The sequence below is a fragment of the Rana temporaria genome, chromosome 4 (genome assembly GCF_905171775.1).
Source record: "Rana temporaria chromosome 4, aRanTem1.1, whole genome shotgun sequence".
Classification (NCBI taxonomy): Eukaryota; Metazoa; Chordata; class Amphibia; order Anura; family Ranidae; genus Rana; species Rana temporaria.
In genome coordinates, this window is record NC_053492.1 from 342,754,554 (window position 1) to 342,778,623 (window position 24,070).

Here is a 24,070-nt window from a genome sequence, read left to right on the forward strand (position 1 = left end):
GTCTACAAACTATGGCGTGTGTGTGTGTGTGTATATGTATGTATGTATGTGTATATATATATATTATTGTGACAGGAAGTCAGGTAAATCTGTGGGTGTTGTCACAGACGGGAGATACATTTCTGCCTTGTTTAGACAATGCACCACTTATTAGGTGTTGGCTGCAGAAGTAGCCAGAAAGGTTTAAGGGCGTTGGAAAACTTCAGCTGTTCAGAATGAGGCAATTAAGACCTCTATAAGTAATCCAGAGGATTACTACTGATTTCTGCATCCTGAGGCTTTTTTAGTGAAGGAGAGCAGTGAACAGAAATACTTCTGAAGAGGTGAGGTGCTGTTGATTTTTCAGTGTGATAAAAATCAAAAAAAAAATTTTTTTTTTCTGCTGTATGACCAGCAGTGAAAAAAAGAAAAAGCAGAACCTGCGCTTAGGATAAGTTGGTATGTGGAAGGTATAGCTTGATAACCAAACTGCTGCCCCCCCTAAAACATATTCTCCGAGGAAAATATAAACAAAGAAAGACAAAGTGGGGGTGGTGGCGCTGTCTGTGCACTTCCTGTTTTGAGCAGGGAAAAGGCTTAGCTAATAATAGCAACCATAAAGTGATCCTAACCGCTAGTAGCGAAGGTCTTTAAATAAAAATATGTGAATAAAATATATTGAAAGAAAACAAAATGTTAAGTGTCCACTAAATGGCAATGTGTACCATACCGTGAAATATAAATAATAAACAAAAATGTGGGTGCGATGCACACACTGTGTAGGAGTATGTAACAACTCTCTGACAGCAATGTATAAGATATATACAAAACAAGGGTAAGGTATAAAGTATATACAAAGCAAAAGGGGTATACCCTTAAATTAGGCAATTAAGTACACATAGTACAAAAGGTTAACACTAAACGATGTGATCAATTAGTGAAGGTGAACAATAATCTGAATTATTATATAATTATCTATACACAAATAGATGTAGATAATAGAGGTCCTTCGGGCCTGTTGAACTGGATAAATAACAACAGTTGATCAGTTCATTCAATAAGTAGCATCTTGGTGACTTGATTGGTGAACAAACATGCTACGCCAAGTGGAGTCGCTGTGGTTCCGGTGCTCCCCCTTATGTATCCCCACTCACCAGAATTATGCACCCCTGCAGGGGTAGAAGGCATATGTAGGGTCTCAACCAGGTGTTCCACGGCTCGGCTCTCCCGGCACTGGGTTCTCCGGACGGTCCCTTTAAATTTCAGAGTGGAGCGGGGTATTTGGATATCCTTATATATCTCCGGAGACAAGAAGAACAAAGACTCCCATAGCGTAGTATGTTTTGTATAAAAGCAGGCTAGGTTTATTAGCGATGCCAGCAGGTGCGTATAAAAGTATATATGTATACAGGAGTATATTGAAAAAAACACAGGAACTGAACAGATAATAAAAGTAAAAAAGTCCAGGCTGGATGGCTAAATCAGCCGTTCAAATTTAAGAACAATGACTGCTGAACCAGCAGTGTTCCCACTCAGCACTTGCCGTCCGGTACCAGTGACAGAGCTGTAGAGCGGCGTGCGCTGCAGATGCGTTCCAGCTCGTCTCCCGGAAGACCAGCAGTGTCTGCTCAGCAGTAGGCTGTGCCAGACTCCATAGATGGGGCGTCTACCTTCACCACACAGGAACCTAAGTGGCCAGGGTTTATTTTATGTTTGATTTTGTTTATGCTGTTTGGATGCTTGTAATTGTTTTCAGCAAGATGGAAGAATAAACCAAATTCTTTGTTTTCAACCGTCTTCGGCTGTTTCTCTGTATCGTTCAGTGTGTAGTGAACCCATCCAGGGGGTCACACACCCTGCTACCGAGCTAATCCCTTACAATATACATTTGAAAATTGAATCAATCCTGATGTACTGGGCCAATGCCATATGTTAAACGAGACCAAGCTGCTAGCACTTAACACATTCCCATACTTGTGTATATACATAAAATGTAACGTCAATGTGCAGCACTATATATACCTAAATCAATGTTATGCTAATTATAAATACAATTTCATTCATAAAAAGTGCTCCAACTCATAATCGTAGTACAATGTGATCTATAATAGGATCTTTTAATACAGCTTACCTGTAAAATCCTTTTCTTGGAAATACATCACGGGACACAGAGCCTTAATTACTTAATGGGTTATGTAGTCACCACAGGTGATTGGACACTGGTTAACCCAATTAGAATTGAGTTCCTCCCCTATATAACCCCTCCCAAATGGAGTGTGCCTCAGTTTTGCAGCAAAGCAATAAGTGTTCCACGTTTTAACTCGGAGGGGTGGGAGCTCTGTGTCCCGTGATGTATTTCCAAGGTTTTTACAGGTAAGCTATATTAAAAAATCCTATTTTCTTGATCATGCATTATGGGACACAGAGCCTTAATTACTTAATGGGATGTCCCATAGCAATGCTAAAATTAGAGGGGAGGGAGACACAGATCAGAATAAGACCGCCATCGAGCCAGAGGATTATACTGCTGCCTGCAGCACACTACGCCCAAAGGAGGCATCCTTGTAACCTCTTGCATCTACCTGATCTAGATCTAAAATAATGGTCAACATATATAAAATCCTGTCTTCTGATAAATAGATAAGAATAGGAATAAACCATGCCAGTAGGATAAACTCTAAGGTAATCCTATACTCCTCATCACATGCCCACTGGATGTGCATATTCATATTCTCGTTGGAGGACAGTAGTAAATAATTAGATACCGAAAAAAGAGAGAGAAGGGCAAGGGACATCATTCCAACAAGATATAACAATATTGGGTATAATGTTAATCTAAAAGGTGAAAAATATCCAAACTAAAAACAAAAGGCATTATCCCAATGGTAAAAAATATAAAAAAATCAGTAGTTTAAAATAAAAACAATTGAGATCAAACTCAACATTGTGCCCTGACAGTGTTGAGTTTGATCTCAAGGATTTTATTTCATGCAAAACAAAAGGGGTTGTATGTCTTCTGGAATGCCCATGTCGGATTCAATAAGTGGGCAGAACGAAAAGGGAACTCTGGAAGAGACTCGGAGAACATACTCAAAACATAAACGGGTTCCCGAAGCATAGTTTGTCCCGACACTATGACCAATATCACAAGAGACCCCTCCTCTCTACTGGTATGGGGGATTGAGAAGTATAAACCCCACTGGAGGGGGGACAATAAGATTATTAAACCGAGTCAGGCAGAGTACCGTTGGATACATGAGCTCTTCACTTTAACGCCGTCAGGGCACAATGTTGAGTTTGATCTTAATTGTTTTATTGGCACTGAAGAAATATTTATTAGTACTTTTTTTTAATATTTTGCACTCACTTTGCTTTTATGGGCCAAGGAAATTTTATATTTATTTATTCAAGATATATTGTATTAGATTTTTTTGCACAAGAATCTTTGCTATATATTTCGTTATTAACCACTTAGGTACAGCCTAACGGCGATATACGTCGGCAGAATGGCACGGCTGGGCACAATCACGTACCCGTACGAGATTCCTTAAGCCCAGCCGTGGGGTCGCGAGCGCGCCGCCGACTATGCGCTCACGACCCTGGTCCGAAGCTCCGTGACCATTCCCGCCGGAACCCGTGGACACGATCACCGCCGGTGTCCCGCGAACGGTCACCGGAGCTGAAGAACGGGGGGAGGTGTGTGTAAACACACCTTCCCTGTTCTTCGTTGTGGCAGTGTCATTGATCATCTGTTCCCTGAAGGAAGATCAATGACGTCACACATTCAGCCCCACCCCCCTTTAGTTAGAAACACATATGAGGTCACACTTAACCCCTACAGTGCCCCCTAGTGGTTAACTTCTAAACTGCAATTGTCATTTTCACAGTAAACAATGCATTTTTATAGCACTTTTTGCTGTGAAAATGACAATGGTCCCAAAAATGTGTCAAAATTGTCCGATGTGTACGCTATAATGCCGCAGTCACAAAAAAATCGCTGATCGCCGCCAATAATAGTGAAAAAAAAATTATTAATAAAAATGCAATAAAACTATCCCCTGTTTTGTAAACCCTATACATTTTGCGCAAACCAATCTGTAAACGCTTATTGCGATTTATTTTTTTTATTTAAATTTTTTACCAAAAATAGGTAGAAGAATACGTATCGGCCTAAACTGAGGAAAGTATTTTTGGGGGATATTTATTATAGCCAAATGGAAAAAATATTGATTTTTTTTCAAAATTGTCGCTCTATTTTTGTTTATAGCGCAAAAAATAAAAACTGCAGAGGTGATCAAATACCACCAAAAGAAAGCTCTATTTGTGGGAAAAAAAGGACGCCAATTTTGTTTGGGAGCCACGTCACACGACCGCGCAATTGTCGGTTAAAGCGACACAGTGCCGAATCGCAAAAAGGGGCCTGGTCCTTTACCTGCATATTGGTCCGGGTCTTAAGTGGTTGACAGATCATTTTGAGTAAGCGCCATTTCACCCCCTCTTTAACAAACTGATTTTAGTGTGTGAACACTTCTTTTGCTATGGTTGCTGCTTGTGTATATTTATAATTTTAGTCGTTGTGTATTTATACCCGGTGTGGTTAGCGCATCAGTAACTCCCATTACAAAGAAAATTATAAAAAAAAAATCTTTGGATATAAGTGTTGCATGACCGCACAATTGTCATTCAAAGTGCGACAGTGATGAAAGCTGAAAATTGTCCTGGGCAGGAAGGGGCGAAAGTGCCCGTTATTGAAGTGATTGGGTAGGACTTTGTCCAGTTTATGTATAGTATGCTGCCATTCTTTCAAGGTTATTTCATAAGGAAAAGAAAGAACTGAAACATTTTGTAAACCATCAACGACAATGATATGACTTTGCACAAGTTTTTTAAAAATAATTTTAGGCCTGAAGGATACTTAAAACCCCCCAAAACATTATATATTTTCTAGAAAAGAGACCCTAGAGAAAAACTAGTGGTAGTTCCAGAATTTTATGTCTCATGATTTTAGCACAATAGTTTAACAAGCGCAAGATTTCATTAAAGAATACACTAAAATTCATTTTAGGGCACGCAAGTGCAATATATTACCCTATCTTTTTGTAAGATATTAAAAATGATGTTGCACCAAGTAAATAGATACCCAACATGTCAAACCTTAAAATTGTGTGCATCTGTGAAGTTGCACAAACTTGGGTACCCTAAAGTTTCCCTATGCAATGCTTTAAAAGACCCTACAGTTTATCAGTTTAGTGTCCAGTGCAAATAATAGTTCTAGAGCATGGGTCTTCAAACTACGGCCCTCCAGTTGTTCAGGAACTACAATTCCCATCATGCCTAGTCATGTCTGTGAATGTCAGTGTGTTACAATGCCTCATGGGATGTGTAGTTCTACAACAGCTGGAGGGCCGTAGTTTGAGGATCCCTGTTCTAGAGCTATTGCAGTTACTCCAGAGTATGTGGAGATATGTAACATGTAGTTCAATCATTGTTTTTGGTGTGTAGAAACTCCAAACGCATGTCTTTACGTTTTGTATGTGACGGTGGGGCAGGGCTCAATTTTTTTTTTTTTTTTTTTTTTTTGGTGGGGTGGTTTAAGTGCTTGGGTGTAATAAGTTTTTTTTTTTTTTTTGTCTACTAAAACTTTCTCGGTCCCCCTATATGATGTATTTTTGGTGACAGGGTCTTTTTTGTTGTGACTGCCCTCCAGTGAAGCTGATGAAGCGCAGATATTTCTCCTTTTAGCTTCTTTCCCGACCAGAGAAATTTACTCCAGAAACCGGAAATTATGTTTACATGTCACTTCCAGGTTCTTAGTAGGAAGGGCCGGAGGTTGGCTTATTTCTCTCCCCTCTAGCCGGCAACCCCTGTGGTGCCAGTTCTGGGTCTGTCAGTGGGAGCGCAGAATCCGAGAGACATACATTGGAGGGGGGGGGGTTTGGGTATGGTGTTGCTGGGGTGTGTGGAAATGATCTGATGGTTATTCAGCCTCCAAATTACTTCCATCTTATAGCCTACAGTTGGCTTGTTACAGGCCTCGACAAAATCCGGCGCTAGGTCGCAATTGCGACAAGAAATTGTGACCTGGCGCCTGGGAAAGCTTAGGGCTGCAGAAGGCCGCAAAGCCGCGGCCTCAATTACCGGCCGGCGCGGGGCACGATTGGTAATTGAGGTCGCGGCTCTGCGGCCTTCACAGAAGGAAGCTGAGTACTGCAGAAGGCCGCAAAGCCGGGGCCTCAATTACTGGCCAGCATGGGCCCTTTGATGGCCCCTGCTCCTAACCCCTTCCCAACCAGTGTCATTAGTACATTGACAGTGCATATTTTTAGCACTGATCACTGTATTGGTGTCAATGGTCCCCAAAAAGTGTCAGAATGCCTGCCGCTATATCGCAGTCCCGCTATAAGTTGCTGACCGCCACCATTCCAATACTCCACACTCAGAGGGCCTTGTGTTTGACACCTGTGGTTTAAATCAAAGCATATTCATGTGTTAAAATAGCCCATTCAAAGTCCAGACCTAAATCCAATTGAGAATCTGTGGCAAGACTTGAAAATTGCTGTTCATAAATGCTCTCTATCTAATCCGACACAGCTTGAGCTATTTTGTAAAGAAGAATGGGCAAAAATGTCACTCTAGATGTGCAAAGCTGGTAGAGACCTGCAGCTGTTATTGAAGCGAAAGGTGGTTCTAACAAAGTATTGTCTCAGGGGGGCTGAATACAAATGCACGCCATGCTTTTCCCATTATTATTTTTAACACATTTTTAAAACCATTTTTAATTTTCCTTCCACTTAATAATTATGTGCCACTTTATGTTGGTCTATCACATAAAATCTCAAAAAAATACTTTTACATTTTTGGTTGTAACATGACAAAATGTGGAAAATTTCAAGGAGTATGAATACTTTTTTAAGGCAATGTAGACGTAGTCAGTGGCCCAGATTCAAGAAGCACTTGCGCCCGCGCAACCATAGGTTGCGCGGCGCAAGGGCTTACTTGCTCCGGTGTAACAAGTGCTCCTGATTCAGGAACCTTGTTACACCGACTGCAGCCTAGGATATGACAGACATAAGCCTCCTTATGCCTTCATATCTCAGGCTGCATTCTTGCGTTGGCCGCTAGGGGGCGCGGCCATTGTGATCGGCGTATAGTATGCAAATTGCATACTACCACCGATTCACAAAAGTTGCGCGGGCCCTGCGCACGCAAGGTACGGAGTTTCCGTACGGCGACTTTAGCGCAAGGTTGCTCCTGCTATAGCAGGGGCAACCAATGCTAAAGTATAGCCGCCCTTCCCGCTCGTGAAATTTAAATTTCACGTCGTTTACGTAAGTGATTCGTGAATGGCGCTGGACGCCATTCACGTTCACTTAGAAGCAAATGACGTCCTTGCGACGTCATTTGCCGCAATGCACGTCGGGAAAGTTTCCCGACGGAGCATGCGCTGTTCGCTCGGCGCGGGAGCGCGCCTAATTTAAATGATTCCCGCCCCCGGCGGGATCATTTACATTAGGCAGCCTTACGCCCGGCTATTTAGCATATCGCCCGCGCAATTTACGGAGCTACTGCTCCGTGAATCGCGGGCATTTCAAAATATTTGCGTGGGCGCAGAGCAAAACTCGTTGCCCTTTGCCCACGCAAATATTGCACGGATCTACCTGAATCTGGCCCAGTGACTTCAACTGCCTCTAAAGTCTCATACACACAATGAGAATACGGCACTAGTTATTTCTGTTTTTTTTTTTTGCATGCAGGTCTTGTATCGAAAAATGAGAAAGTTACTAAACTTCTGAAAAATTCTCATACGACAGAATACTTTGGAAGTGATGTAACATGTTGTATTGTAATGTTTTCTTGCTTTTTTGAGCATGCATGGTCTTGCTCTTACGATTTTTTACGGACAAATGCTGTACTGATTAACCGCTTGCCTCCCGCCACACGCAGATATACGTCGGCAGAATGTTACGGGCAGGCAAATGGACGTATATATACGTCCCCTTTAAGATGGCGGCATTGTGGACGCGTGCCCGCCACAAGCTCTGTGACGCTGACCGTGGATCCCGCGATCGTGTCGCGGGGAGCCCCGCCCTGCTGAGGAAGTTGCTACAATGTAACGCGTACGGGGGAAGGAGCCTGAAGTCGCTTGCTGCCATCTCTGAGAAGACACATGTTGTGTGTATTTCCTTTCTGCCGTTTTGCCTTTCAGGCTAATGTGAGTAGCCTGTTAATTAATGCCTTTTTAATAAACCTAAGCCGTATTTTAAGGCAGAGCACTTAGATCTGTTTTTTCTCTTATCCTCGATCTCAATGCTGCCGAGCCTAAGAAGTTTGCTATCCACATATTGCACCAATCTGTCTATCGATTTCTGCTGGTATGACTGCCTGGTAAAACAGGGGTCCATACCTTAAGGTGAGAGTAGCCATTCTTAACAGTGGAGGGATTACTTATTTAAAGTTAAGTCACCGGTGAAGATTTGGAGTGGTTGTCACCCTATTTCTTTTGGAATTTTTCACTTTTTGGACTGATTTTTACATTATTTATGCACCATTCATGATTAATTTGTTATCGGTATAACAACTGTGTTTTGCACTTTAGTTTAATTGTATTTATATTGCGCTACACTATTTCTTATACAAGAATGGGGAAATGCTGATGTAAACAAGCATTTCCCCAGTCTTCCTAGTGACAGGACAGTGTTCACAGCTTCCTGTAATCGGAAGCTGTGATCACTGTCCTGTCACACATAGCCCATCCCCCCCTACAGTTAAAAGCACTCCCTAGGACACACTTAACCCCTTCAGTGCCACCTAGTGGTTAACCCCTTCACTGCCAGTGTAATTTTCACAGTAATCGGTGCATTTATTTAGCACAGATCACTGTAAAAATTATAATGGTCCCAAAAATGTGTTACGTGTCTGCCATAATGTCGCAGTCACGATAAAAATCGCAGATCGCCGTCATTACTAGTAAAAAAAATAAAATAATAAAAATGCCATAATTCTATCCCCTATTTTGTAGACGCTATAACTTTTGCGCAAACCAATCAATATATGCTTACTGCGATTTTTATTTTTACCAAAAATATGTAGAATACGTATCGGCCTAAACTGAGGAAAAAAATGTTTTTTATATATATTTTTTATCTTATTTTTTTTTTTTTTTTTAAATTGTCGCTCTATTTTTGTTGATAGCGCAAAAAAAAAAAAACGCAGAGGTGGTCAAATACCACCAAAAGAAAGCTCCATTTGTGGAAATAAAAAAAAAGGACGTCAATTTTGTCTGGGAGCCACGTCGCCAAGTGGCCTGGTCTTTGGCCAGAAAAATGGTCTGGGGCTTAAGTGGTTAACCACTTAAGCCCCGGACCAAAATGCAGGTAAAGGACCAGTTCCCTTGCGACGTGGCTCCCAAACAAAATTGGCGTCCTTTTTTTCCCACAAATAGAGGTTTTTTTTGGTGGTATTTGATCACCTCTGCGGTTTTTATTTTTTTGCGCTATAAACAAAAATAGAGCGACAATTTTGAAAAAAGTTCAATATTTTTTACTTTTTGCTATAATAAATATCCCCCAAAAATATATAAAAAAAATGTTTTTTTCCTCCGTTTAGGCCGATACGTATTCTTCTACATATTTTTGGTAAAAAAAATCGCAATAAGCGTTTATCGGTTGGTTTGCGCAAAATTTATAGCGTTTACAAAATAGGGGATAGTTTTATTGCATTTTTATTATTTTTTTTTTTTTTTACTACTAATGACGGCAATCAGCGATTTTTTTTTTTCGTGACTGCGACATTATGGCGGACACTTCAGACAATTTTGACACATTTTTGTTACCATTGTCATTTTCACAGCAAAAAATGCATTTAAAATGCATTGTTTATTGTGGAAATGACAGTTGCAGTTTGGGAGTTAACCACAGGGGGCGCTGAAGGAGTTATGTTTCACCTAGTGTGTGTTTACAACTGTAGGGGGGTGTGGCTGTAGGAGTGATGTCATCGATTGTGTCTCCCTATAAAGGGGATGACACGATCGATGCAGCTGCCACAGTGAAGCCGTGTTTACACGCGGCTCTCCCTGTTCTTCAGCTCCAGGGACCGATCGCGGGACCCCAGCGGCGATCGGGTCCCGGAGCTTCGGACCGGGTCGCGGGCGCGCGACACACGGCTAGGTAGATGTACAGGACGTACATGTACGTACATCTGCCCAGCCGTGCCATTCTGCTGACGTATATATGCAGGAGGCGGTCGTTAAGTGGTTAAATGTTTGTCCCATCAGATAACTTCGGGTGAACTGTTGTGATCAGCTCTCAAAATCTGTGTACTGATGATCAGATTATTGTACAATCGATTTGAAAGCAGTATATTTCATCTGATCGTGTGTAGTCAGTTCAAAAGATCAATTCCAGCCAGAACAGTTTTATATATACAGTGAGGCAGGGCTCAAAATTTCAAATCCTGAGCTACTAGCCAGGCCTTAAGGGTTACACGCCACCAGTTGCCCCAACCGATCCCTACCCTGCACCGCTCCTAATTCCCCCCCCCCCCCCAAACATGCCATCGTAAACTATCTCATGAAATGACACTTAAATGTTTTATGCAGAATTAAAGTTACAAAAATAAATATTAACAACAACTTTATCAGTGCAGCTTTAGCTCACCTGTGCCCCGCCATTGCAGCCTCGGCTCACCTGTGCCCCGCCATTGCCGCCTCGGCTCACCTGTGCCCCGCCATTGCCGCCTCGGCTCACCTGTACAAGAGGATGATCACATTCACAAGGAAGCGAGCATGCAAGAGAAAAGCCACGGGATTACAGAGCGGATAGCCCGCTGTTACAGCTGAGTTTACATTACAATTCTCTCCGCTCCGCTCGTGGTTACACACAGCCCCGCCTACTGACCACGCGCCTGTTATAGACAGAACACGGCCCAGCATTGGACTGGCATTCTGTCTATCACAGGCGCGGGGTCAGTATTCGGGGCTGTTTGTAACCACAAGCGGAGTGGAGAGAATTGTAATGTAAATTTGGCTGTAACAGCGGGCTATCCGCTCTGTAATCCCGTGGTTATTCTCTTGCTGCATGCTCTCTTCCCCTGGGGCGATCAATGGGAGAACGACTCCCGATCAACCCTGCATGCCTGCTGTACTCGTCTCCCCAGGCAGCCCAGCTCCTCGCCAGAAACAATTTTCCACTCGCAAAATGCGAGGAGGCGGGTGAAAAATTTGAGGGCTGCAGTGAGGTATTGTAGGCACTGGTCACTTGAACTGGAAGTGAGGGCAAATCTCTCCAGTGGGGACACTGACCACTGTAATGCCCAGTCCTCTTCACAGCAACTGAGTAAGGCTTCAGTCGAAACGTGTGTCACTGCTGTTTCCCACCATGTCGCCAATAAAGAATTGATGCTATGGATGTTGCTGAGCAACCAGGTTCATTATGAGAGGATTATTACTACATTCCAAAGGCTTTTGGACCTGAGCACCGGTTCCCAGTCTCTCAGGTACTTTGCAGTAGAGCATCTTTTCTTCTTTGTTGAACAATCCTTTTCACTGCCTGCTATCAGGAGCTTCTGAAATGCTTTGCAATTTTATACCCAAAGCTATAATCCCCCCCCCCCCCCGAAGTTCAATGCTGTAAAGAGGACTGGGAATCAGTTTGCAAGACGTGGGACATTACAGGTAAGTGACGGGGCAGAAGAAACTTAATAAAAAAATGAATTGGTGTGAATGATGTACTATTTGAATGATATTATGTTTTCCTAATTTGGATTTATAACATTATTTTGTGGAATTTACAGTACTTTAATCATGCAGACACTGTACTTTTAGGCTGGTTCGTTTCTCATCAGCAGCAACAGCTGCCCAGGTTAATTCCAAAAGAGAAAATGCTGTTATCAGCTAATGGACGGAAAGTTTAAATTTAATTAGTTGCTGCGGAGACTTGGCAACACACAAGACACCAGTTAGGCAGTATGAATAAACAATGAGATGGGCATGTGCAATCTAAATTGAGCACTGTTATACTGCCTGCAGTGCCCCCCACTGTTCTTCCTCAAACGTGCCCACAACCCTCTTCCACATGCTTGCCGCCCCCAGAGGGAAGCTCTCCAGGGGTGTGTGTGTGTGGAGGAGCATGGAGTAGCATCTGAATATGAAGCCCCTAAACTGCGATACCTCCACCATGTATCGGAATACAGGGGTCGGAGACAGAACCCACAGAGCCCCGCCAGACTGCGCCGCTACTGCATGTCGCAGTTTCATGTAATAAAAAAAAAGCATTGACTGGGGGAGACAAAACTGCTCCCTCAAGTCGGAAAAAGGGCGCAGCTTCCCATCAGCAAAAAATGTGCTTCAGAAACGTGAATTCATGCCTCCTCCACCGACCCCGCCTCTCAGTAGTTGTAGTTCCTCGTAGTGCCCATTGGCCCATATTGGGCTATAGGCGGTGAACCCGTCCACTGCCTGAGCTTTTTCCATACTTTTTGCATGGGGACATATGTCAAAAATCATTGGATTTCGCATACGCCAGGGCCTCTAATCCCAAAGTGACATCAGTTGTTCCAGTTGCATGACACATAAGGGCCCTAATGGGGTCTAGATCTACACTCTCCCCTCCCGACTCTTGCTCGTTCACCATTGTGCAAACAATGTGCTGCATCTGTGCGGCCAGGTAATAAATCCAGGGGTTAGGGAGCGCAAGGCCTCCCCTCTCCTTGAACTTCTGTAGTTGTTCAAGTTTAATCCGTGGGGGCTCGTTAAGCCATATAAAGGCTCTAAAAATAGAGTTGATTATGCAAAACACCTTAAGAGGGATCACCATATGGGTTTTGTGGAGCATGTATAAGGAGCTGGGGCATAAACACCATCTTGATAAGGTTTACCCGCCCCACCAGGGACATTTTGAGACGTGACCAGATTTTGGCTCTATCCCGAATTCTATTTATGATTGCCACCATTACTAGTAAAAAAAAAAAAAAAAAAATATCCCCGGATTTCATTTAAAAAATCTGGTCACCTTCCCCTTGTGTTAACCCGTTCACATTTTTCCAGTAATCAGTGCATTTTTATAGCACTGATCGCTGTATGGTCCCAAAAATGTGTCAGATGTGTCCACCATAATGTCAGTTATTTTTGGTAATGATAATAAAAAAATGTAGAATACATATCGGCCTAAACTGAGAAAAATGTTTGCTTTTTTTTAAAAAAAATGGGGATATTTATTATAGCAAAAAATATTGTGTGTTTTTTTTTTTTTCCAAAATTGTCGCTCTTTTTTTATTTATAGCGCAAAAAATAAAAATCGCAGAGATGATCAAATATCGCCAAAAGAAAGCTCCTATTTATGGGGAAAAAGGACGTCAATTTTGTTTGGGTACAGAGTCGCACGATTGCGCAATTGTCAGTTAAAGAGGCGCAGTGCCGAATCGCAAAAGTGGCCCAGTCATTAAGCAGCTAATTTTTCCGGGGCTGAAGTGGTTAACTACTTAAAGGGGTTGTAAAGGTTCATGTTTTATCACCTTAATGCATAGGATGCAAAAAACATATATGACGATTACCGGCCCCCCAGCTCTTGTTTTACTTACCTGAGCCCTGGAAAGTCCCACATCGCGAACACGCTCTTCCTTTGCCCGGGCTTCTCGGCTCTTCATTGGATGGATAGATAGCGCAGCCATTGGCTTGCGCTGCTGTCAATCAAATCCAATGCCGCGGGCGCCGAATGCAGGACTCTGGAGCATGCCCGCAAGGTAACCCCCTTGGGAGAGCGCTTCCCAGAGGGGGTTATCTGAGGCGGGGAGGAGCCGAGAGAGCCGTTGAGGGACCCCAGAAAACGCTGTTTGGGGCCACTCTGTGCAGAATGAGATGCACAGTGAAGGTAAGTATAACATGTTTGTTATTTTTTAAAATCCCTTTAAGAACCAAGCCTTTTTCTGACACTTGTTGCTTACAATTTAAAAAATTTGTATTTTTTGCTAGAAAATGACTTGGAAACCCCCAAATATTATTAAAAAATATATATATATATATATATATATATATATATATATATATATATATATATATATAATTGGCAAAGACTCTGGAGAATAAAATGTCAGTTGTAGCAATATTTTATGTCGCACAGTATTTACGCAGTGGTCTTTCAAATGCAATTTTTTGTGAAAAAATTCACTTCACTGAATATAAAGAAAAACGAAACCGTAAAGTTAGCCCAATTTTTATGTATATTGTGAAAGATGATGTTACGCTGCGTAAATGGATACCTAACATGTTATGGTTTAAAATTGCACAAACTCATGGACTGTCAACAAACGGTACTTAAAGCTGAACTTCAGTAAATTTTTCATCTTTCCATCTATTAAATCTTCTGCCCTTGTTGTTTTAACTTTGGATAGTAAAATTTTTTTTTCTGCCAGTAAAAAACTCATACAGCCCACTTCCTGTTTCTTGTCTCGAAAAAAGACTAGGCTTATGACAACATGCACAGCTCTCTTCCTCACTCTTGCAAGAGTTTGCCAGGAAGGAAGGTGGGATGAGTCATAAGAGGGCCAATGAAAGCCGAACGCCTTCCTCTGTGTAAATCCAGGATGTGAACAGGCAGCAGCTTCAACTACCCACAGTTTAAATTATTGCAGCCAGACTTAGCGGAGGGAGATTTCTGCAGCATATTTGGCAAGTACAGAATCACAGTATATATAAAATAATATGCAAAGTGGTTGGAGGGAAGCTTCAAAATAGCAAAGATATTTTTACTAGTTACCGTTTACATTCGCGGACGCAACTTGCTTATGCATTTTTTTGGTGTGTGAGCATGCGGGATGGGGAGCTTTAAAACATTTTTTTTCTTATTTGATTTTTTTACACTGTCACTTTAAATGAAAATAAATAAATAGTCTGATCACTTTTATTGCTGTCAGAATGTAAACATCCCATGGGACAGTAATAGGCAGTGACAGTTACTCTTTATGGAGGGATTGGGGGTCCAAAAGACCCCCAATCCCTCCTTTTCACTTAAAAGTATTCAAACCGCCAAAATCAACATTTGTTGATTGGCAGCCGAGTAAACCAGTAGTGACGTTGCTTCCGGGTTACTATACCGGAGTCCCCTGATCGAAGCCGAATCCATCACTCAGGTCTCCAGCAGGCGGCTGGTCACTCAGGTCTCCAGCAGGCGGCTGGTCGCTTAGGTCTCCAGCAGGCGGCTGGTCACTCAGGTCTCCAGCAGGCGGCTGGTCACTCAGGTCTCCAGCAGGCGGCTGGTCACTCAGGTCTCCAGCAGGCGGCTGGTCACTCAGGTCTCCAGCAGGCGGCTGGTCACTCAGGTCTCCAGCAGGCGGCTGGTCACTCAGGTCTCCAGCAGGCGGCTGGTCACTCAGGTCTCCAGCAGGCGGCTGGTCGCTTAGGTCTCCAGCAGGATAGAGGCCGAACGGTGGTTGAGCTGCATTGGTCATTATCACCAGATAGCCAACCGCCCGCTTTAAGAAATGGTACCAGGGGGGAAAGTCTGCAGCTGCAGGATGCACTTTGTCGAAAATGACAGTTTTTAAAAAATATTTATATAATTGTATTCGACTTTTTAATTAATATCATCAATTTAAATTATGAATTTATTGTTGGCCATAATTGGCACCTTTTTTTAATGCAAGAAAAGCTAAAGAAAAAATGCTCTTGTATCATGTCCTCAGTCTCTTACCTAAAGACACTGCTAATAGTGGGCCAGATTCACAGCCGAGATACGACGGAGTATCTCAGATACTCCGTCGTATCTCTCAGAGTATCTATGCGACTGATTCATAGAATCAGTTATGCATAGATATCCCTAAGATCCGACAGGTGTAATTGTTTTACACTGTCGGATCTTAGGATGCAATACCGCGGGCGCCGCTGGGGGGAGTTCGCGTCGTAAACCAGCGTCGGGTATGCAAATTAGTAGTTACGGCGATCCACGAAGTTTTTTCGCGTTCGCTACGTCGCTGCTAGTCTAGTTTCCCGTCGCAAAGTTAGTCGTTGTTTTAGGTGCCCTAACTTTACACAGCACACGTATGTGCTGTATAAAGTATGGCCGTCGTTCCCGCGTCGAAATTTAACATTTTTTCCTTCTTGCGTAAGACGTCCGGGAATACGGAAGTACGCTTTGCACATCGCCGTTCGAAAAAATGACGTCACTTTGCGCAAAGCACGGCGGGAAATTCAAAAGGGAGCATGCGCAGTAGGTCCGGCGTGGGAGCGCGCCTAATTTAAATGGCACACGCCCCTTTGAACTACGCGGGCTTACGCCGGAGGCCGCCGGCGGAAGTTTTCTCTCAAGTGCTTTGTGAATCAGGCACTTGCGATGAAAACTTGCGGCGGTGTAACGTATCTATGATACGTTACGCCGCCGCGATTCTACGTGAATCTGGGCCTGTATTAGCAAAATTTCCATTTGGTGCACCTCTAGCAGACATGATAGAGGAAATGGTCAGAGACTGCAGACATGATGCAGGAGATGGTCAGAGACTGCAGACATGATGCAGGAGATGGTCAGAGACTGCAGACATGATGCAGGAGATGGTCAGAGACTGCAGACATGATGCAGGAGATGGTCAGAGACTGCAGACATGATGCAGGAGATAGTCAGAGACTGCAGACATGATGCAAGGCATCAATGTAGCCTCACCAGTGCCTGTCAGATGCGGCCTTGTCAATGTCCGGATTAAAGCGGCAGTGTGCATGAGGCTTTCATGTTCTAGTGACAACACAGAATTTTCTATTTTCTTTGTAGATCTATAAGATGTGCTGTTTCCAATTTAACTGTGACCCAAATTAAATGTTACAATTCATCAGAAAATAAAACTTAACCACAAAAAATATGCAGTAAAGATAAAGGAGATCACAGTGGATGAAGCAATTTTTTTTTTTATAACAGGCTGTGAAATACATGAGCTTGGATCCATTAAGGTGCTGCGATTCGGGAACCCGTGCGAACTGCCCTATGTGAACGGCTGAGGGTGTTAATAGAAAGTTAGTGACACCCCCAGATCGGTTCATATATTGCAGTGAGAACTGGCAATTCGGACAAGAATCGGATTGCATGGGTGTGAACACCCATGCGATCCGATTCTAGTGCAGACCAAAAAAGAGATCTGCATTACTTTGGTCCGAATGCAATGCAAATTCAGCCATACAATCGCACTGACATCGCATGTGATGAGAGTAATTGGACTTTACTTCTGTATGTTCATATGCCTTAAAGTGATTGTAAAGGCAGAAGGTTTTTTATCTTAATGCATTCCAGCACCCCCTAATACTTACCTGAGCCCCCTCTCTGTCCCGTGATGTCCACGAGTGCCTCGGTCATCCGGGACTCTCCCTCCTGATGGGCCGAGACACAGCAGTGGCGCCATTGGCTCCCACTGCTGTCAGTTCTCCAATCAAGAGAGAGGGGGCGGGGCCGAACGGGCTCAGTGTCTGAATGGACACAGGCAGCTGTGACTCGCCTTGGGTGCCCCCATAGCTAGCTGCTTGCTGTGGTGGGCACTCTGGGCTACCCTGTGCAAAACCACTGCAGAGAGCTGGTAAATAACATGTCCCCCCCCCAGTGGCGTTGCTAGGGGGGTGCGGGGGGTGCGGGCCGCACCGGGTGACACCCACTAGAGGGGTGACACCATCCCGATTTTTTTTTTTTTTTAGCTGACATGACCAGAGGTGCAGGTGGCTGTGTAATGTAAAAGGGGTGCAGTGATGCAGGGTGTTGTGTATTGTAAAAGGGTCCAGAGGTGCAGGGGGCTATGAGATGTAAAGGGGGCCAGTGATGCAGGGTGCTGTGTAATGTAAAGGGGTCCAGAGGTGCAGGGTGCTGTGTAATGTAAAGGGGTGCAGAGGGCTGTGTAGTGTAAAAGGGTCCAAAGGTGCAGGGGGCTATGTGATGTAAAGGGGTGCAGAGGTGCAGGCGGCTGTGTAATGTAAAAGGGGTGCAGTGATGCAGGGTGCTGTGTAATGTAAAATGGTCTAGAGGTGCAGGGGGCTGTGTAATGTAAAGAGGTCTAGAGGTGCAGAGGGCTGTGTAGTGTAAAAGGGTCCAGAGGTGCAGGGGGCTGTGTAATGTAAAAGGGGTGCAGTGATGCAGGGTGCTGTGTAATGTAAAATGGTCCAGAGGTGCAGGGGGCTGTGTAATGTAAAAGGGGTGCAGTGATGCAGGGTGCTGTGTAATGTAAAATGGTCCAGAGGGCTGTGTAGTGTAAAAGGGTCCAGAGGTGCAGGGGGCTATGTGATGTAAAGGGGTGCAGAGGTGCAGGTGGCTGTGTAATGTAAAGGGGTCCAGTGGTGCAGGGGGCTGTGTAATGTAAAAGGGTCCAGAGGTGAAGGGGGCTGTGAGATGTAAAGGGGTCCAGTGATACAGGGTGCTGTGTAATTTTAAAGGGGTCCAGTGATGCAGGGGGCTGTGTAATGTAAAGGGGTCCAGTGATGCAGGGGGCTGTGTAATGTAAAAGGGGTGCAGTGATGCAGGGTGCTGTGTAATGTAAAATGGTCCAGAGGTGCAGGGGGCTGTGTAATGTAAAGAGGTCTAGAGGTGCAGGGGGCTGTGTAATGTAAAGAGGTCTAGAGGTGCAGAGGGCTGTGTAGTGTAAAAGGGTCCAGAGGTGCAGGGGGCTGTGTAATGTAAAAGGGGTGCAGTGATGCAGGGTGCTGTGTAATGTAAAATGGTCCAGAGGTGCAGGGGGCTGTGTAATGTAAAAGGGGTGCAGTGATGCAGGGTGCTGTGTAATGTAAAATGGTCCAGAGGGCTGTGTAGTGTAAAAGGGTCCAGAGGTGCAGGGGGCTATGTGATGTAAAGGGGTGCAGAGGTGCAGGTGGCTGTGTAATGTAAAGGGGTCCAGTGGTGCAGGGGGCTGTGTAATGTAAAAGGGTCCAGAGGTGAAGGGGGCTGTGAGATGTAAAGGGGTCCAGTGATACAGGGTGCTGTGTAATTTTAAAGGGGTCCAGTGATGCAAGGGGATGTGTAATGTAAAGGGGTCCAGTGATGCAGGGGGCTGTGTAATGTAAAGGGGTGCAGGGTACTGTGCAATGTAAAGTGGTCCAGAGGTGCAGGGGGCTGTGTAATGTAAAGGGGTCCAGTGATGCAGGGGGCTGTGTAATGTAAAGGGGTCCAGTGATGCAGGGTGCTGTGTAATGTAAAGGGGTCCAGTGATGCAGGGGGCTGTGTAATGTAAAGGGGTGCAGGGTACTGTGCAATGTAAAGTGGTCCAGAGGTGCAGTTGTGGAGAGGGGTACACAGTAGTAACAAAAAAGATATTGAAGGATGCAGAGGTATGCAGGGGGCACAGTGGGGTGTTTTTACATTTTAACGTGTGGGGGGTGCCAGATATTGGATCCGCCCCGGGTGCCAAATGCTCTAGGTACGCCCCTGGCCTATAGGCTCCTGAGATGTGAATTCCGGTTCTGGAGAAAGAGAGGTGGGGGGAGGGGACAAAGAAAAATGGAGAGAAAGAAGAAGGGATAGAACGAACAAGAAAGATGCATAGGGAGAGAGAGAAAAGGGGAAGAAAGGAGAACAGAGAGCAAACAGTAGGGTAAAAAATATTTGAATTTTTTTATTGGGGGGGGGGGGGGGGGGGGTGACACCATATTTTACCGCACCAGGTGACACCAACCCTAGTGACGCCACTGCCCCCCCCCCCCCCCCCCTATAAAAATAACAGACTTTACAATTACTTTAACTGCTTGTGTGTGTGTAATATGTATCTTTACAATTAAAAAAAAGACCCTCTATGCAATAATACAGAGGCACTGACAGGAACTCTTTATGGAGACATCAGGGGCCTGTTATTTTACAGAAGCCTTCTCTGCTTGCAGCCAGTGCAGATAGGGCCAGTACAGCCCCTGCTACTAGAAATCTGACAGCTCAGAACCTATAAGATCTCCGAGCTGAGAAAATCTATGTATTGGAGTTCACTTGTCTCCCCTGGCTCTCTATTCTAAATCCCAATGTCCTGGGCTTACAGAGGAGCAAGATGAGCCCAGGGAGCACTAGCAGTTTGTCTCAAAAAGAACATTGCACTGAATTCTTTCTTTTGCCTTTTGTAGAAGTGAATACCCCTATTAGCCCAAGGTCCTTAAAGGAGAAGTTTGGGGTGCATAACAAATTAAATAGACTTTTCTCCATGCTGGAGCATCGGTCTAATGCTGCAGCTGTCCCTGCTAGCTCTAAGCCTGAGAACTAAGCAATGACCTAACGGCTGATAACTCTGTTTTTGGTAAGTTCTCAGTAGAGACTGGCAACTGTCAGTCATCGATCTCTGCTCTTGCCCTCCAGTGCCAGAGGGGGAAGGCACAGCTGGCCACCAGCTGAGTGCTGGAACCAGCTGTCAATCAGGGCTCTGGGTGGATCTTGACAATTTGGCCAGGTTCCTTCCAGAGCCTGGATTGGCCTGTGACATCAGCTGATATTTAGCCCGCTATTGGCTGATTCTGGGTCACAGGAGAGCACTTTTAATGATTTTTAAAGTTAAAAACAATCCTTTTCAGGTGAACACACTTATGCATGTGCCCCTTGTCAACTCCGCAATTATAATTCCGTAAAAGTTCTGGAGACCTCCTCTTCATCTTGCATGCTCATATATAACGTTGAAGATGCGGACTCCGATGGCAAAGGTTTTTTTTTGGAAACCCAATCTCTGGACTGACAGGCAGCATGTGGCAACATCTATACATATTTTTGACTCCAATAGAGAAGACTAATAAAAGGAATATTTTTTTTTTTTTTTTGTACTTCTTGTTAACCAGCTTTAATACCTGGCCCAGGCTACTGTCAGAATTTATGGCTAAACAATATTAGCCGGATTCAGGTAGAGCGGCGTATCTTTGTGCCGGCGTAGCGCATCTCATATGCGCTACGCCGACGTAACTTTGAGAGGCAGGAGCAGTATTCACAAAGCACTCGCCCCCTAGGTTGCGCCAGCGTAAAGTAAATTGGCCGGTGTAAGCCCACCTAATTTAAAGTAGGGGGATAGTGGGCGTGATCTATTAAAATGAAGCGTGACCCCATGTAAATGAAGGGCCGAACAAACGGCGCATGCGCGCACATGCTCAGAATCACGTTGAATTAACTCCCTAAGATACGCCGGCTCAATGGCAACGACGTGAACGTAACCTACGCCCAGCCCCATTCACGTACCACTTACGTAAACAACGTAAAATACGATGGCTGTCCCGTCGTCCATATCCTAACATGACTTACACCTGCTTTAGGTGGAATAACTATACGCCGGACGTACTTGTGTAAATGGCGTATACTCATGCGACGGGCGCAAGTACGTTCGTGAATCGGCGTATCTTGGTCATTTGCATATTCGACGCGTAAATCAATGGAAGCCCCCCTTGCGGCCAGCGTAAATATGCATCCAAGATGCGACGGCGTAGGAGACTTACATCGGTCGGATGGAGCCAAAATGCAGGCGTATCTTATTTTAAGCATCAGCGCATAGATACGACGGCGCATCAGTGCACTTACGCGGTGTATCAGAAGATACGTCGGCGTAAGTGCTTTCTGAATCCGGCTATATGTATCCAATTGTCTGGGGGGTGGAAGCTAAAAACGTATGATTGCAATACAAGCCTAAGCTGGCCTTTTGCTTCCCATACTATTGGCACTTTGCGGCCTGGGCCCAATGCGTGTTTGCTCACAAACTGGTGTTTTTGTGAATTAGTACCGGAGAAGGAAAAAGAAAGTACTACATTTCCCCTCTTATTTATTGTAACATTTTTATTGAATCTGTAAAGGTTATTTTATTTTACATTTTTTTGTAGAACTTCTAACCTACCAATTTGTCACACATTTGTCACTTGTCTGCCTTTATAGAGTTGTAAATACAACATTTTTTCTATAAAATTCCTCTCTGCAGAAGTTCTTAGATTTTCTTTGGGGCTTTCAATGCATTAGTAGCGGCAGTTACTGTTGTTAAGGTTAAGCTTAGTAAGTGTTATTTATGTTGCAGAGGTTGGTTGTTGATCTTTGTGGCAGGCCCACAGTGCATTATTGTTGTTATTTATTGCTAAATGGGCTCTATATATTTATTTTTTTCTTTTTTTCATTTTTTTATCGCAAAGCGTATTCGTGCCCATTTTTATTGAGCCAGTCAGATAAAAAAAATTCTCTTTTTTTTTAAAGGACAAAGTAAAATGCATTTCTCAAGCAGGCAAATAAAACAATTCTCCCTAATTAGTATGGAAAGGTGCTGTGACACTGTCCACCTAATAAAATGTAAATTAAGAATGATAGCAGGAAAAGTATTTCACCAATAAGATATATACTATTAATAGGATGTGCAGGCTTGTTCTGCAAACATCAGAGCCCATAAATCTGGATTTTCGGAAAGCAGGAAAGGTAAATTCTGTGCAGACCCTGGTGTGCAGTCTAGGTTTATATTGTCTCATTATTAATTCAGGCCTCTATATTCTGTAGAAATATGTCCTATGACGTAGACAGATGGTTAATCCCTGGCCCCAGGCGACTTAAAACTTTGAAAACGATGTGGAAGAAAAAGTACATGCTGCAGTAAGTTTGTGAAAATTCTGTCTTTTGTGCCGGCCTGTTGAAATTCTTCAAAATATAAGCACCACATGTTTGGATCCCAGCAGTTTTCAAGAGCGCAGTTATGTACAACATTTTTTCTTGCAACGTGACATTCAGTATCTATGCATTCTAACTACCCTGTTCCTCAGATTTGGTATACTGTACCTACTTTAGACACCAGTGCCACAGTATGTTTAATTATACATTACACTACACATCATACAGCACTTGCACCAAATGGAGACCACAGATGCATATCGAGGAAGTTGTCTCCCTTTTTATTTTAACCACTTCAATACAGGTCATTTTCACCCCCTTCCTGCCCAGACCATTTTTTTCGTTTTCAGCACTGTCGCACTTTGACAATTGCGTGCTCATGCAACACTGTACCCAAATGAAATCATTTTTTTTTTTTTTTTTTTTCCACAAATTGACCTTTAGTTTGGTATTTGATCACCTCTGCGATTTTTTAAATTTTTGCGCTATAAACAAAAGAAGAGCGACAATTTTGAAAAAAAAACTATTTGCACTTTGATTTAATAAATCTAAATAAAAAATGTTTCCTCAGTTTAGGCCGATATGTATTTTTCTACATATTTTTGGTAAAAAAAAAATCGCAATAAGCGTATATTGATTGGCTTGGGCAAAAGTTATAGCATCTACAAAATAGGGGATAGTTTTATTGCATTTTTATTTTTTACTAGTAATGGCAGCGATCTGCGATTTATTTTCGTTTTTATTGTGACCGTGACATTGGGACGGACATATCGGACACTTTTGACACATTTTTGGGACCGTTTATACAGCGATTAGTGCTATAAAACTGCACTGATTACTGTGTAAATGTAACTGGCAAGGGAGGGGTTAACATTAGGCGGCGTCGAAGGGGTTAAATATGTTCCCTGGGAGTGATTCTTACTGTAGGGGGAGGGGACTCGCAAGGGGAGGAGAACCGATGTGTGTTCCTCTAGTGGGAACACACATCGGTCTCCTCACCTCTGACAGCAGGTGGATCTGTGTGTTTACACACAGTTCCACACACCTGCCGTGATCACAGGCAATCGCAAAGCAAAGGACATCATATGACGTCCACCCAGAGGGAGAGACAGTTCTGCCGATGTCATATTACTATGGCTCGGTAGGGAACTGGTTATTTATCTACTTTTTGTGTTCCATTTTCCAGGTGACAAATACATGTACTGCTGTCTGTCTTAACCTGTAATATATGTATATGTCGTCTTTTAAAGCGGCCATCTCTTTGCTAGCTGTGTGGCCAGACAGATGTATGGTGTGACGAGTCCCCTTTGCTCGCCCAAGTCCTGCTCTCCCGACACTCCTCTGCTACCAGTGAGTCAGCTTGCAGATTGCAACGTCTGATGGTCCAGTCATCCAAGGTTCCGGGATCCGAATTACAGCTATGTGCCATTCGGACCCATTAAGAACAAACACCAGGCAGGCTGTATGTAAGTTCAAACAGGACTCTCTATTTTCAAGTACACAGCACACTTTTATACAGAATTTGGAACTTCCCACTCCCAACAACCGCTTTC

The 24,070-nt window shown here is 43.7% G+C and overlaps 1 protein-coding gene across 1 annotated transcript in view; it reads left to right on the forward strand.

The window, feature by feature from the left end:
- GPATCH11 (G-patch domain containing 11) overlaps positions 1-24,070 on the forward strand; it is a 91,837-nt gene that overhangs the window by 18,055 nt on the left and 49,712 nt on the right. The window lies entirely within an intron of this gene.